The sequence below is a fragment of the Tursiops truncatus genome, chromosome 3 (genome assembly GCF_011762595.2).
Source record: "Tursiops truncatus isolate mTurTru1 chromosome 3, mTurTru1.mat.Y, whole genome shotgun sequence".
Taxonomy (NCBI): domain Eukaryota; kingdom Metazoa; phylum Chordata; class Mammalia; order Artiodactyla; family Delphinidae; genus Tursiops; species Tursiops truncatus.
This window is the reverse complement of record NC_047036.1, coordinates 74,803,453-74,819,132: the sequence shown is the minus strand read 5'-3', so window position 1 is coordinate 74,819,132 and position 15,680 is coordinate 74,803,453. Positions and strand designations below refer to the sequence as shown.

The 15,680-nt window shown below is 33.1% G+C and overlaps 1 long non-coding RNA gene across 19 annotated transcripts in view; it reads left to right on the top strand.

Annotated features, from left to right (window-relative positions):
* LOC109549014 (uncharacterized) overlaps positions 1 to 15,680 on the top strand; it is a 152,802-nt gene that overhangs the window by 71,141 nt on the left and 65,981 nt on the right. The window contains exon 7 of one of the 19 annotated variants that reach the window (XR_012330767.1): positions 1,114 to 3,178. The exons of 17 other annotated variants lie outside the window; for them this stretch is intronic. This is a non-coding gene — a long non-coding RNA (uncharacterized lncRNA). Of the gene's footprint in view, positions 1 to 1,113; positions 3,179 to 15,680 lie in introns of those variants that run through there. One more of the 19 variants, XR_012330772.1, reaches the window with a different exon arrangement.

Genomic DNA, 15,680 nt, shown 5'->3' with positions numbered 1-15,680 from the left:
TCACATTTGTAAACTATGAAGAGTTATGCAATAGGTTACCCACATAGTTTCATTCTTCCTGCTTTTACCCAGTCTTTCCCAGACTAGGGGGTAAAAGTCTTGGTGACCAATTTGTTTATTTCATTCATCTCTTCTGAAAATAATATAAACTTAATCATAACTAATCGGTTATGACATTTAAGTTTTATGGTTTGAGTGTATGAAAATGTTACCTATTATTGCCCAGTAACATTGTAAATCTATAAGAAAATACCTCATATTTCTTGTTTGTTTTGCTTTATCATGAGATTTTTTGAGGATATTCTGCAATTATATAGCTGATTTCTTTTGCCTTAAATATCCAGTTTATTGTACTTTTAAACAATGGGATTGTACTCTGAAGCCTACAATAAATAAATAGGCTAACAAAAACTATCAGGGAGTTCTCTGGTGGTCTAGTGGCCTGGGTTTAATCCCTGGTTGGGGAACTGAGATCCCTCAAACCACATGGCGTGGCCAAAAAAAGAAAAAAAGAAAAGAAAAAGGCTCTTAATTAAAAAAATATTAAACCATCACAGCAGAAAACGTGAAACGGAAATATGTAATCAAATAAATGAAAAAAAAGTTTTGAGAAGGATTGTAGAGGATTAATAGGAGATATCATCAGTGTGTTTCTTACTTGGTAGTTGTTTTCTTTTAGGAAAAATCTTATCAGCTGGAGAGAGTTGCTCTTTTCTTTTAAGCTTGCTCTGGTTTCTCTGAAATCAGATTTTGTATTCCCGAGGCTCCACTCTGCAATGCCAGCACAAACATACATTAGCAGCTGTACAACACTTTGAAATAAAGAGATAGAAAGAAGGTATCAAACAGTTTCTTACTGTGTTTTAGAACTTTTAGAAGTTTTAAAAAAACTTCTTGGAGTTTTAGGGAGGAGAAAAATAAGAGTAAATATACTTCCTGAAAAGTATATATCAAATAATAATGTGAATTAATTGAAAATATTGTATTCTATCATTGAGAGATTTAGGAAAATATTCCCATTATATTTTATAAACTAATTACATGATGGTTTATATTAACTGTGTAATTGAGTAAATCGGCTACCAGGTTTCTTTTTTTTTTTTTTTGCACAAGCTGCAGACGCGCAGGCCCAGCGGCCATGGCCCACGGGCCCAGCCACTCCGCGGCATGTGGGATCCTCCCGGACCGGGGCACGAACCCACATCCCCTGCATCAACAGGCGGACCCTCAATCACTGCACCACCAGGGAAGCCCCAGGTTTCTTTTTGTAGTTTGGTAGATACATGCTGTTCTAGTGAATCTTTTATTAACTAGTGCATTGTATAGGGAAAGAAATGTAATAATTCTAAATAAAATAGTGAGATCTCTTTTTTGATAATGTGAAGATTATTCACATAGTTTCTTAACTTCACAGAGATATCCTGCTAGTTTAATACTTAGTATTACTGCCTTGCATTTCAAGTGTCTCTAACTTTATATTATTGTTTGTGATGGCAATATATTTACCTGTAATGTGTATATACATTGTGTCTGTGTGTACCAAATACTGCAGTAGGCATACTAAGAGATAGTTCCTTTTGAGGAGAAAACGTTATTCATTTTTTCATTCTTTTTTGCACAGTTTGTGTCAGGTACAAGTTAATTGCCCTGGCTCTAATATTTGACATTTATTATGAAAACTTGTTCATCAATTTGTTAATGGCATGATTATTGATTTCATACTATGTACCTTTTCAACAGATCCTAGAAATCACTGGATATAGATATTAATAAGGGTGCATTCTGTTTTCAGTTTATTACCTTAAATTTAAATATAAAGAGACAAAATTAGTATGCAAAAGAGATAAAAATGGTGTATTTCTTGGATACATAGCTGCACTTCAAGGGAGGTCTTCTGGCATTATCTCCATTCAGTCACCTATTTACTGAGGTCCAGTTTATGTACAGCAGATGGAGAGATTTTCTAAAAGTGAAAGAAAACAATATTTTGTTGTTAATATCACCCGTTGATTAATACATATTTATTGATCATTTACTCTAAGTCAGACACTATGCTAGATGCTGAGGATATATTATACTTGCTTATAATCTAGTGGAAGAGAGTGACATGAATCAAATAACTTCAGAATTAAATTTAAAATTACTTACTGGGACTTCCCTGGTGATCCAGTGGTAAAGAGTCTGCCTTACAATGCAGGGGACACGTGTTCAATCCCTGGTCAGGGAACTAAGATTCCCACATGCTGCAAGCCAACTAAGCCCACGCACCACAACTGCTGAGCTTGCACGCTTCAATTAGAGAGCCTGCATGCAGCAAACTACAGAGCCCACGTGCTTTGGAACCTGCGTGCCACAACTATAGAGCGCATGTGCCCTGGAGCCTGTGTGCCACAACTAGAGAAGAGAAAACCCACATGCCACAACTAGAGAGAAGCCTGCGCACCACAATGAAGAGCCTGTGCGCCGTAATGAAAGATCCCACATGCCTCAATGAAGATCCCACGTGCTGCAACTAAGACCTGATGCAGCCAAAAATAAATAAAATAAATAAATCTTTAAAAAATAAAATTAATTACTAAGGAGAGGTATGTGGTCTTATGAGAACACACATTTGAGAGAAATAGAAAAAGTAATAGGTACATATTTGAATGATAAAAAGAAGTAGGAAACTACCCTTAGTAATCAGGAACAATTATACATGTATCCTATATATCAGAGAGTTCTAGTGGTAAGAGTTTTGATAAAATTATGGGTGGGAGTAATTTTCCATTGGCTAGGTGAACTTAAACAATTTTGGTGTAATAAAGAACTATATAAAATAGATGATAAAAGTGATGTTAAATATAAAAACTGGACCATTAGAGAAAAACTCTATGGCTTTATTTTATATGCTTGGAATTGGTGCAGTAAATTCATATGCTAAATTATTATTTCTTTACATACATTATTTTCTTATACACAGTGTTTCTTTGCCTTGAAAAGTAGGAAGATACAACTTTGGAAACTGAAGATAGCCAAATAAAGTTCTTTTTTAAAGATTTTAATGGAAGCAGTAAAAATTTATATTACTTTTTCATTGATGTTTTAACTTTTTTGAAACTGTATAAAGGGAAGCCATTAGTTTCACTTTAAATTTGTCAATTTTGCTTTGTTACATGAGCTATTCATAATGTTTGAATTGCCTAACTTATAAGAAATTTTAAAAATTAAGATTTTTATTTTAAAAAAATTTCTCTTTATTTTTTTATAAACAAAGCCTAAATGTAAACTTAAGTTCCTTATAATTAACTATTTAGCATTTTTGAGTCCTAGTTACACTGTTGTATAATGTTAGATCTGCTTCCCTACATATTTAATTCAATATATCATAAAGAATTGCCCTACTAAAATATTTCTCTTGCTTAAATGGAAAAAATGAGGTATAATAATACTTAAGTTCTTATTGATTACCGAATGGTAGGTAATTTACAAATAATCTCAGGGTTTACACACCGTCAGTCTTTCCTCTGTTTGCAGGGAGGCTGGCCAGACTTTATGACAGCACCTCTCACTTCATTATGCAAGGTCCTTGAATGAATTTCATTTTTTAATGGATGCTGGAGGTAAAAATTCCTTGGTGCGTTGGAAGCTGGGAGAAGAGAAACTTATGCCTTTGGATTGTATATTTTAATCATGAGGACAGTGCCACTTACGTTCATGCCCCCGCCTTGTTTGGCTATTTTCAATTTAGATTATCAAAAAGTAGCAATTTACTGCATTTATAGTTTTTGGTATAGAATATTCAGTACTGGATGTTACTAGAAATACCAAACTGAAAATATTTTCTTCTCTCTCAGTCCTTGAATTTAAAACAAATGTTCCTTTAAGTAGCCCTGTATTCAACATTCAGCAGTGTTATTCTGGCTTTGAATATATAGTAGAACACGAAAGAAAAGTTGAATGTTTCAAACTAAATTGTAGTTATATACTCTAATACACTGTAGTCTTATCTATCAACTCCTTGGTTATAATGGTCTCCATGAGGGGTCAACTGTTGTAATTCAGATTAACGAAGCATAAAATACTTTTTCCCTCTTTGTGTAGGGGACATCATTCTGTTCCCTAATTCTCAACCCTTGCACTCTCCAAGCTTGAATTTTCCCTTCAGCTGAAAAAAAGTACTTATGTACAGTAAAAATACTGCCCTTCCCCTCATCATGGTTCGGAAGTTAATCACAGGAGACATTTGTTAAGTTCTATACATATTTTATGAAAGGTGATAGAGGTCAGAAATGTTTCAATAATTTTGCCACAAGATAAATCCAAAAGCAAAAGATAATTACCACATTTCCTGCTATTTGTACCATCATCCAAAATAATTTAACCCCAGAGCCTCACCGTTTAAAAACAGTCATGCAGGTTAAACTTCTTTTCTCCAGTCTGGACATTTCTGTCACAAACTTAGTGAGGTAACTAAAAGCTGTGTGGATGAATAGCATAGAGGGACCCAATTCTTCCACATTCTCTGGATGCATGATGACATGGGGAGGACACTGATTGAGTTGCGATCTCTGGCGAATGTAAAATGAAGCAAACTGTACACTGGAACTAGGCATAAGCTTTAAACTTGTATGAGTTGAAGAAAATTCATGTGAGCAAAGATACAACTTGTAAAGAGAGTCACATTTTCTGTTGAGGATATTGGGATATCCACAAGAAAAGCAACCACCTAGTAGAAAAGCTTCCAGCTTTTAAAAATGAGTTTTTTTCCCCAAAATACGCAAACAGCTTATACAACTCAACAACAACAAAAAAACCCAATCGAAAAATGGCAGAAGACATAAACACTTCTCCAAAGGCACATGAAAAGATGCTCAACGTCACTAATTATTTTAGAAATGCAAATCAAAACTACAATGAGGTACCACCTCACACTGGTCAGAATGGCCCTCATCGAAAAGTCTACAAATAACAAATGCTGGACAGGGTGTGGAGAAAAGGGAACCCTCCTACACTGTTGGTGGGAATGTAAATTGGTGCAGTCACTATGGAAAACAGTATGGAGGTTCCTCAGAAAACTAAAAATAGAACTACCATATGATCCAGCAATCCCATTTGTGGGCATATATCCAGATAAAACTATAATTCAGAAAGACACATGCACCCCTATGTTCATAGCACTATTCACAATAGCTAAGACATGGAAACAACCTAAATGTTCTTTGATGGATGAATGGATAACGATGTGATACATATATATAATGGAATACGACTCAGCCATAAAAAGAATGTAATGCCACTTGCAGCAACATGGATGCAACTAGAGATTATCATACTAAGTGAAGTAAATCAGAAAGAGAAAGACAAATATATGATATCACTTGTATGTGTAATATAAAAGGTGACACAAATGAACCTATCTATGAAACAGAATCAGGGATATAGAGAATAGACTCGTGGTTGCCCAGGGAGAGAGGGCTGGGAGAGGTTTGGATTGGGAGTTGGGGATTAGCAGATGCAAACTATTACATACAGAATGAATAAACAACAAGGTTCTACTGTATCACACGGAATTATATTCAATATCCTGAGATAAACCATAACGGAAAAGAATATAAAAAAGAATGTGTATATATAACTGAGTCACTTTGGTGTACAGCAGAAATTAACACAACATTGTAAATCAACTATACTTCAATAAAAAAAAAGAGAAATGAGGTGTTTTGAAAGCCATGGATCACTGGCTAGCTAATCATGTATTTACTCTTCTTTTTCTGTTTTATGGACAACAAGAGGTAGAATCACACAGAAATAAGGTAATTTGGGTTTCAGATGTGCAGAGTTTTGACACTTTGATACAGAGGAATGGTTATTCTAAATTACTTAAGTATGTATTTGAAAGAAGAAAGAAAACAAAATTTCCAATCTTAAAAAAAATTGACAGTGATTTCAGAGACTCTCTAGTTCATCCTGTACAAATGAGGAAACTTAGGTGAATAGAACACAGAAAGTTAATGTAAACTGGTACTAGAAAGTTAATATAAACTGCCTTGGCCACCCCTGGTCCAGTGCTATTTTCAGTATTTTATTCGATATATTTATAATAGTTCTAATTTATCTATAAGATACACACATGATTTTCTCTATTTGTTACATTTAGAATTCAAGTAAAATAACACATTTTAAAAATATTTTTGTTCATCTTTGAATATTATAAAAATCATGTAAGTTAGGAGCTATACAAACATATTATGTCAGTTTTGCTCTGTTGTCTGCTTTTTTCAATGTTATATTGAGACTGTACATATGATACTGATCTCCTCGGTTTTTAGCTCTCTAGGTATGATAAAGATTTAAATATTGTTTACTTTCAAAAAGTTTAAAAAATATATAAATTAGTATATATTTTAAAGAAAGTGAAATGAAACATTTAAATTAGGAAATATTAGAAAAATTAAATTGGAAAGTATTTCAAACAGTGAAAAAACACTAATCAGACTAATCAATTTTAACAAATATTAGCGTTTTGACATATTTGTTTTATATATTTTTGTTGTTTTAAAGAAATAAAAGGCCATAGAGACTGTTGACTCCCTCCACATCCCATTTTAGCCTATTTCACTTCTCCAGAGGTAACCACTATCCTGAAGTTGGTGTGTATTCTTCCTCCAAGATTTTATATTTCTATGTATGTGTGTATCCATAAATTATGTATACCTGCTCTGCCAATATGGTGGCCACTACCCATTTAAATTAAAATTAAAATACAATAAAATACATTAAGTTCCTCAGGAGCACTAGCCACATTGCAAGTATTCAATATTCACATGTGGCTTTAGGCCACTGTATTGGTGCAGATACAGAACATATTCATCATGGCAGAAAGTTCTGGTCTATACCATTGCTTGCATGTTCTTAAACTTCATACAAATAGTATCATATTATTCATTTTCTGGAGCATGTTTGTTTCACTCACCCCAGTGTTTTTGAGATTTATCTATAATGACACACTGATTTATGGACATTTATACTATTTCCAGTTTAATCTGCAGTGAGCCCTTTTATGCTTGTTTCTTTACACATGTGTGTGAAAGTTTCTTTAGGGTATGCATTTGTTGGTTTTAATCATTATCAACTTTACATGATGTGGCCAACTCATTCCCTAAAGTAGCTATACCAATTTATGCTTCAACCAGCATAAGATTTCCTTTTCTCACATACTTGCTGTTACTTAAAAATATTAGACCATAGTGTCAAATGTTATTTTGTTTTAATTTACATTTCCCTAGTATTTAGTGAGAATGAGCAACCTTTTATATATTTATTGGCTGTTTGGATTTCCTTTTCTGTGAATTGTGTATTCATATTCCTTTTTTAAAATGTTTTTTTCTTTTTTATTTAGAAGTTCTGTATAATCGTTTTTGGTTATATGTATTATAAATTTGTTCCACTTTATGGCTTGTCTTTTTACTTTGTTTACAATGTCTTGATGTGTAGAAAGTTTTAAAATTTATTGTGTAGATTTTTTAGACTTTGCTTTTAATGCTTGTACTTTTTTGGCTCTTGTTTAAAGCAGGCTTTTCCTATTTTGATGCCATATGGTTAATTTCCTGCTTTTTCCTCTAATAGAGTTATAATTTTGCTTTCTAGATTTAGGTTTTTAAAATCCACCTGGGATTTATTTTGTGAGACAGTGATCTAGTTTTTTTCCCCCATATATATAACAGTTTCTCAGCATCATTTAAAAAAATAATTTCTCCTTTCCTTAGTGACTTGTATTCCTAACTTTTTCATCTTCCAACTTGCCATAAATAGGTGGATCTGTTTCTGGGTTCTCTATTTTGTGTGGTTAGGTTTGTTTTATCTCTGTGCCAGTATCATGCTATCTAAATTATCAAAGCTTTATAATATGATGGTGGCTGTTAGGGTAAGCCTTCCCACCTTGTTCATCTTCTTCAAAATTGTCCTATTTTCAGTCTCTTCTGTTACATGTGAATTGTAGGGTCATATATATTGTCAAGATCTGTTAACAACCCTCATAGGATTTCTATTGGAATTGAATTTATAGAGTAATTTATAGAGTAATTTAGTGCGAATAGACATTTTTATGAAACTCAGTCTTTCCATCCATCAACATGGTATATCTTTCAATTCATCTCTGTTTCCATTTATGCCTGACAATAAAGTTTTATAATTTCCTTTATAGAGGTCTTACTCAGATTTCGTTATTTTCTTAGGTACATTATGATTTTCTTTATATTGTGAATAAGATCATTAATTACATTTTTACTTGGTTATTCCTTGTGTATAGGAATGCTGTTAATTTTTTGTATAGTGATCTTGTATCCAGTAACCTGTTGAACTGCATTATTAGTTTTGACAATTTTTAGATTCTCTTGGATCTTCTATGTAATTATATTATCTGCAAATAATGACTTTTAAAATGTCTTTAAGCTTTTAATACTTTTAAAATTGACTAGGATTTCCTGTACAAGGTTGAATAGAAGCAGTAAGTAAGAAAAAACGTTTTCACCTTGTTTCTGACTTCAAATACTTTTAGTTTTACTATTAAATATCAAATTAAGGAAATTTCCTTATATTCTTAGCTTGCTAAGAGGTTCTTAAAAAAGATAATGTATGCATGTTGAATTTTTTCCTGTATCTTTTTAAAAGATCATATGATTTTTTTCATTAATATGTTGGTGTGACAATTATGTTAATAGGTTTTTAAGTGTTAGTCTATCCTTGAGTTCCTGGGATAAACCTTACTTGATCATGACGTAGTTATGTAGACACGTGTATGTGTATATGTATATAGACATCCAGATGATATACATAGACATACACTCTGCATGATTAAATTGATTAAATTTGCTAATACTTTGTATATAATTTTAAAAATCTAGGTTAGTAAATGAGACTAGGCTATAGTTTTTTTCTTTTACAGTTTTTGTCATTTTGAGCATTAAGATTATATTAGCCTTATAAAATAAGCTGAACAGCTTTTTCTATTTTTCTGTTCTCTAAAATGTCTTATTTAAAATAAGGGTTACCTTTTTCTTTAAGATTTGGTAATACTTGTCTATAAACAGTCTTGGTCTGATGCTTTCTTGTGGATAGATATTTGACTGCTGATTTAATTTTTTGATGTTCATGAATATATTCAGGTTTTTGATATTCTTATTGAGTCAAATTTAGGTTACTTATACAGGATATTCCAAAAGTCTTAGTGCAGTTTTAAATTTGAATGACTTCAAGAGTATAAATGCCACAGACTAGTACAATTGCTTAGATGTTTATATAAATTTAAGTTTTACGGTTTTTTAATCACAAATAAATTCTTTTTCCTGTCAGGGTTTTTAATCTTTAATCGAGACTGAAACTGAAACAAAATATTAAAATTAAACATTTATTATTAAATTTCTTTACAAGTTTTCCCTCCTTTTTTCTTGTGCAGTTTATTTGTTGATGAATTCAGTTTATTAATCTGCTACATTTCCTACTGTGTTGGGGGTTCCGAGGACCACTGCTAGGTTCAGTGACTCACCAGGAGGACTCATAGGATTCAGCATATAGTTGTATTCATGGATATGATTTATTATAGCAAAAGGATACAACGTAATACCAGTAAAGGGGAAAGACAGATGGGGCAAAGTGTGGAGGAAACCAGGTACAAGCTTCTAAGAGTCTTCTAGTAGAGTCACACAGGATGTGCTTAATTTTAACCCTCAGGAATGAGTTGTGACAACACATATGAAATGCTTAAAAGAAGAGCTCATCAGAGATTCAGTACCAGGGTTTTTATTGGAGGCTGGTTACGTAGGTATATTCTGCCTGGTGTGTACCAAAATTCCAGACTCTCAGGAGAGCAGGCGTTCAGCATAAACCACATTGTACAAACAGTTTAAGCACATTGAGCATCCTTACCAGTTCTGGGAATAGTAGGAACCCTACTGAAATCCAAGTTCCCAGACACCTGCTAATGTCCAACCTTGCAAACAGGCTTTTCTAAGGATAGGAATTTCAGGCCTGCCATGTTAACTTTTTACTGCACACCTGCATTCAGGATTTTGCTGATTGCATCCTAGGTGGTGCTAAATATGTTACTCTGTCTCCTGTTTCTGTAGTTAGATGTAAAGGCTTATTCAGGCTTGATTTTATTTTATTTTTGCAAGAATATTTCATAGGTGGTGGAGTATACTTTCTATTGCATCATATCAGAAGGCATATAACATCTGGTTGCTCTTTTTTTGTGTGCAGTGGAAAGATTGATCAGTAGTTTCAGCTATTGATCCATACCTTGTAAAATTCCCCATTTGCTGTTTACCTAATGATTTTAGCACCCGTTGATGAATCTGGCCAGATTTCATCATGCCATACAGAGTTGTAAAATCTAACTTTCTTTTTTATTTATTAGCTGGAATATTTCTATAAAGAACTCGTCCTCATCAACTATTCAGTTACTCTGAGGTACAGTTAATAAAGAAAAGATAATAAAAATAATTCACGATTCTTTCCTTTTACTTACCTATTTTCATAATAATAAGTTGGCTCCATCACATCCTCCAAAGGCAATATGTTTTTATTTTAAAAAATTTTTAGGAACACATGGATTTTCAACATATTTAGTATTTTAATCCTTTGAAATATTATCTTTTTCCTAAAATTGTTCATCTTTTGCTGTCTCTTCAAGTTATCTCTGAGCCCTTTTGACATAATACCATTAGCTTTTAGTTATCTTCTTGTTTTCTGGTACAGTAAGGTAGTTCAGGCTCATTTTGTATGTTTCCTACCCTAGATCTGAGATCAAGCTGTTCTAAGAAACCCTAGTTCCTTTTACTGCAAAATGGTATTTAGAGACCACAGTCTGGATGATGGTGTGTTCAGTGCTCTGGATTTGTTAATGTATCTAGGGCTTTTTAATGGAAATATGAAGAGCTAGGCACGGTCCGGTCTTTTTTTTTAGAAAAATATCTCATGAATTTATCCTGATATTTCCAATTCAAATTTGAGATTACAGGGTTTTTACTTGTTTTATTTTTGTGTTTTTAACATGCTGACAACATTGGTTTCTTGTGACATTAATAAAATTATTTGCTCTATGATAATCAGTATAACAAGACCAATGCCATTACTAATAATATGGTTACTGAAATTGTTTAAAATTTTTTTGCAGTTCTTTTGGTCTTTGTTGTGTATCCTACTGAGGATTTACAATCAAATTACTCTGTTTTGAAGTCACTTGAAATAATTGTTCTCTGTGTGTACACTATCAACTTGATACATAGATTAGTTTGTTTCATTTTACTTTCACATTTTGGGAATCACTTTTAAAATTCTTGATTCAGTCTTGTTTTTTTAAAATTAATTTATTTTAATTTTGGCTGCATTGGGTCTTCGTTGCTGCACGCGGGCTTTCTCTAGTTGCGGGGAGAGGGGGCTACTCTTAGTTGCAGTGCGCAGGCTTCTCATTGCGGTGGCTTCTCTTGTCGCAGAGCACAGGCTCTAGGCACACGAGCGTCAGTAGTTGTGGTACGCGGGCTCAGTAGTTGTGGCTCACAGGCTTTAGAGCACAGGCTCAGTAGTTGTGGTGCATGGGCTTAGTTGCTCCGTGACATGTGGGATCTTCCCGGACCAGGGCTCAAGCCCGTGTCCCCTGCACTGGAAGGCGGATTCTTAACCACTGTGCCACCAGGGAACTCTGATTCAGTCTTATTTTATAATTATGTTAGATGTTTACATAGTTTCAAAGTCAAATCTAGAAAAGATAAATTTGGAGAAGTCTAGCTTCTATTCTTCTCCCTTCCACCCTCTTCTCTCCTTTCCCACAAGCAAATAATTTAATTAGCTTTGATTGATCTCTCTTTTTTTAAAAAGATGGAACCAAATATATGTGTTTATATATTTGTGTTTTCTTTCTTAGATAAACACATGCATACTTCTCACATTCCCAGCTTTTATTTAATAATATTTCCTGGAGGTCATACCATAATAGTATAGTATAGTATACAAAAATTCTTATTAGGCTCTGTTTTTTATCTGGCATGGGATTACCATACCATGCATGTAAAGTAAATTTGAACCCCAAACCTATCTTTAGGTTTTGCTCTTTCATGGGAAACTTTTTTCTTATTTAGAGCTCTTGGCAGAGAACCAGCTTCCTTGCTGCTCTCCTGGGCCTGTGAGTAGAGATTGTGTTTTGTTTTTAATACGCCTTTTTATGGAGTAAGCAATCTTTTTATTTGAACTTTTTACTCGAGTATATTAATTATTTTCTAACTCTCCTACTTGTGTGGGCCCCAAACCATGTATACTATCCCTACATAAGGACCTTAAAACCTCAGCTATTGGCCCTTAGGCCCTGTTTCTACTCTGTACTTCTTAAATCGTCATGCTGTCAGCTTATACTCCTGTAACTGTGGATTTGAGTTCTCTCTTTGTTTCTGGAGCCTGGGTATTTCTAAGCTATGTGTTTATTTGTTTGTATTTCATCCAGCCCTTCTTTTTGTTTGGAACAGGAGTGATTCACTTTGTCATCTTGCCAGAAGTAGATCGACAGCATTTATCTTTTGTCACCCATGTCTATGATCCCTTTTCTGTAATTAGCTGGCTAAAAGAACATATACATTCACACATATTAAACAATTTTATAAGATACATCTTATAACTAAAATTATGATACTTCCTACCAAATCTTTTCCCATTTCTTTCACTTGAAATATTATTTATCTTCTGTTATGGTTATTTTAAGATATTTTTAGGACATTCTCTTCCTTTTTCTCCTCTCTGCCTTGTTTATTTTCCTCTTTCTCTTAGTCAAAGAAAAATTTATGTAGGGAACCTAGGTCAACTAATCTTAGTGCTTCTTTCAAAAGATCAATAAATAAAATCAAAAGGCTTTTAGACAACAGCATGATAGTGAATATAAATTCTTTTTAGTAAAATAGAAAAAATTACCTAAGCATAATTTGTGAACTCTAGTGCAGATTATTGGTTTAGGGTATTTCTTAAGTCTGAAGCATTTTTATCTAATGACATTCATTCCTGTTTGATATTATGTCTTTCACTTGTGCTGCCCTCTAACTTGTATCTTCCCTGTTACTTTCTTTTACACTTCTCTATTTGTAGGACAGGCGTTTCATTAAAACTATATCTAGTGTTAGCATGTGACATAGAGGAACTTTTGTATTTAATACATTTCAACTAGATCTTTTGCTGTGCATTTTTGCAAGTTAAAATTTGGAGGCAATATTAATTTGCATTAAATAGGTTGGAAATGTACAAGTTATAGTTAAATATTCAGATCCCTCAAAGAGATCTATAGCTTTTAGAAAAATTCTCCTTTGGGGATGACACATTTACTTGGAATTTTGAGCAGAGGCAACAATTTTGCAAAAGTATAAGAAAAGTTCTTTCAACTATTTTCAGGTATCTTTTCCTTTAAACAAAATTAAAAATTCAGTTAAAATTGACATACAGTATTATATTAGTTTAAGGTGAACAAAATAGTGATTTGATATTTTTATACATTATGAAATGATCACTGCAATAAGAACAGTTACCATTTATGATCATACAAAATTGTTATAATATTATTGAGTAGGTTTCCTATGTGTACATTACATCCTCATGACTTATTTTATAGCTGGAAGCTTGTATCTTATAATCCCTTTCACTCATTTTTCCATTCCTCTCACCTCCATCCCCTTTGGCAACCACCAGTTTGTTCTCTGTATCTATGAGTCTGTTGCTGTTTTGTTTTGTTTGTTCATTTGTCTTGTTTTTCAGATTCCACATATAAGTGGTTATCTGTTTTGGTATCAGGGTGATTCTGAACTTGTAGATTGAGTTTGGAAAGCATTTTTTCCTTTGCAATTTTTTGGAATAATTTTAGAAAGATAGACTAATTTAGAAAGATGGAATAATTTAGAAATAATTTAGGAAGATGGAATAATTTTAACTCTTCTTCAAATGTTTGGTAGTATTCACCTGTGAAGCTATCTGGACCTGGACTTTTGTGTTTTTGGGAATTTTTTGTTACTGATTCAATTTTGTTACTTGTAATCAGTCTATTCAGATTTTCTGTTTCTCCATGATTCAGTTTAGAAGGATTGTAGGTTTCTAGGAATTTATCCATATCTTCTGGGTTATCTAACTTGTTGGCATATAATTGATTATAGTATTCTCTTACTATCTTTTGTATTCCTGTGGTGTTGGGTGTATTTCTCCTCTTTTCACTTCTGATTTTATTTATTTGGGCTCTCTCTTTTTTTCTTGATGAGTCTGGCTAAAGGTTTGTCAATTTTGTTTGTCTTCTCAAAGAACCAATTCTTAGTTTTATTGATCTTTTCTATTGATTTTTTAGTTTTTATTTATTTCTGCTCTGATCTTTATTAATTCCTCCCTTCTACTAACTGTGGACTTTGTTCTTTTTCTATTTCCTTTAAATGTACATTTAGATTGTTTCTTCAGATTTTTCTTGTTTCTTGAGATAGGGCTATATCACTATGAACTTGCCTGTTAGAACTGCTTTTGCTGCATCCTGTAGATTTTGGACAGTTGTGTTTCCATTTTCATTTGTCTCAAGGTATTTTTTTTAATCCCTCTTTGATTTGTTTGTTGAAATTGGTTGTTCAGTATCATGTTGTTCAGTCTCCATGTGTTTGTGTTCTTTTTTTCCAATTTTCTTCTTGTAGTTGATGTCTAGTTTCATTCTGTATGGTTGAGAAAAGATGCTTGATATGGTTTCAGTCTTCTTAACTTTATTGAGACTTGTTTTCTGGCCTAACATGTGATCTATCCCAGAGAAAGTTCCATGTGCACTTGAATAGAATGTGCATTCTGCTACTTTTGGATGGAATGGAGGTATTAAAGTCCCCTAGTATTATTGTATTGCTGTGTATTTCTACCTTTATTTCTGTTAATATTTGCTTTACATATTTAGGTGCTGCTCTATTGGGGGTGCCATAAGTGTTTACAAATGTTATATCCTCCTGTTGGATTGAATTCTTTATCATTATGTAATATCCTCCCTTCCTTTTGTTTTAAAGTCTATTTTGTCTGATATGAGTATGGCTACTCAGCTCTTTGTTTCCATTTGCATGGAATAACGTTTTCCAACCTTTCACTTTTAGTCTATGTGTGTTTTAGATCTGAGGTGAGTCTTTTACACAGCATATAGAAGGCTCTTGTTTTTTATCCATTCACCTACCCCTGTGTCTTTTGATTAGAGCAATTAGTCCATTTACACTTAAAATGGCAATAAGTACATACTATCAATAATTACTTTGTTAGTTGTTTTCTGGTTTTCTTGTAGTTCTTCTCTGTTCCTGTCTTCTTCTCTTGGCTTCTTCCCTTGCCGTTTGATGGATTCCTTTAGTATTATGTTTGTATTCTTTTCTCTTTATTTTTTGCGTATCCATTGTATAGATTTTTGGTTTGTGGTTACCATGTTGTTCATATGTATTGACCTGTATATATATCCATCTGTTTTAATCTGATAGTCACTTATGTTCAAAGACATTCTAAAAGTACCACATTTTTAACTACCCCACCCTATTTTATTTTTCTGATGTCATATTTTACATCTTTTCAAAAAGTCTGTGTGTCCCTTAACTACCTAGTAGTTGTAGTTGATTGTACTGCTTTCATGTTTTACCCTTTATACTAGCTTTTTAAGTGGCTGATCCACTTGCCTTTAC